Here is a 1,602-nt window from a genome sequence, read left to right as displayed (position 1 = left end):
TCTGTTCGAACAACTGCTTCTTGGTCCAGGTACAGATTTCTCTGAAGTACAATTAAGTGTTCTGGAATACTCATACTTCTCAATGTTGTCCATAGCTTGTCATGATCCACACAATCGAAAGCCTTCGCGTAGTCAATAAAGCAATTGAAAATGTAAGCCAAGTAGAAATAATAGAAGACAAAGTTAAGGATGTTTTTGCTCTCAGCTGACCTGAGAAATTTAATAATTTATGTTAAAGAATGCTCCTGCCACATCTGAGCAGCTGGTCAATTTTCTTGGACTTAGTTCAAGAGACATGGTTTAAATTTAGATTCCCCAGGGAGCATGGGTGTTCTCGGGGTATCTCAGAAAGGCAAGCAGCATCGACATGTCAGCTTGTGGCCTAGAAAGCCTCTCTCTCTCTTTAAAAAAAAAAAAGTTTTATTGTGAATTATGATAGTTTACATGGAAGAACATTACTTTTACATTCATCCTATCATATATCATTTCACAGCCATGGTTACAATCCCCTCCATGCATCATCAACCAACCAAAATGTACACCCTGCAAGCCTGCCCTCAGGTCATCAGCACACAGCTCCTCTCCCCCTCTGGGTCTAGAGTTCCCAGCTGCTCCATGTCTCCACATCATCGTCTCTGACTTCATCTCTGGCATCACTCTTTCTCTGGGTAGGGTCCTGCACTCTGTTCTTCTCCCTGGATAGTCCCAGGGACCTCCGATCCTGGACTGCAAAGTCAATCACCCCTCTCCTTTTGCTATAAAACGTCTATCTTTACATTTCCAACCCTCACACTCAGTCCTGAAAACAGTTATTCACAAGAGACCTATCCCCATCTCCTTTCATCAGCCCCATCCAGACAGATTGGATACTACTCAGTGGAGCTTCTACCTTCCTCTGTGCCCTCTGGATCTAGGCTTTCCCTGCCCCCGCTTAAAATATGTTTTAATGTGAATTATGTGATGGTTTACATGGGAGAACATTAGCTTTACATTCATCCTATCATATATACTTTCATTGCCTTGGTTACAATCCCCTCCATGCATCATCAACCAACCAAATGGTATACCCTGCAAGCCTGTCCCCCAGTCATCAGCACACAGCCCCTCTCCCTCTCTGGGTCTAGAGTCCCTGGCTGCTCCGTCTCTCCACATCATCATCTCTACCTCCATCTCTGGCATCACTGCTTCTCTGGGTAGGGTCTCGCACTCTGCTCTTCTCCCTTGATGGTGCCGCTTCTGGACTGCCTAGTCAATCACTCCCCTCTTTTTGCTATGAAATGTCCACCTTTACATTTCCAACCCTCGCAGTCAGTCCTAATAACAATTATTCACCATTGTACCAAGGGACCTATCCCCTTCTCCTTTCATTAGCCTCCCCCAGACAGATTGGATACTACTAAGTGGAGATTTTACCTTCCTCTGAGCCCTCTGGGTCTAGGTTCCCTCTTGAAAGGTTGTAAGCCAGTCACTTCTTGCTTTTGTAGCCCCCCATATAGGGTAGCCAAGGTCCAAGTTGCCCATCCCTGTCTACTCTGTGTATGGAGAGGGTGGGAATGATCCTTGTTGTAAAGATTTGTTCCCTCTTTTGAGCTACTGTAATCA

Source organism: Chrysochloris asiatica, unplaced genomic scaffold (assembly GCF_000296735.1).
Source record: "Chrysochloris asiatica unplaced genomic scaffold, ChrAsi1.0 scaffold00090, whole genome shotgun sequence".
Lineage (NCBI taxonomy): Eukaryota > Metazoa > Chordata > Mammalia > Afrosoricida > Chrysochloridae > Chrysochloris > Chrysochloris asiatica.
The sequence above is the reverse complement of the archived record's forward strand: the minus strand, read 5'-3'. Positions refer to the sequence as shown.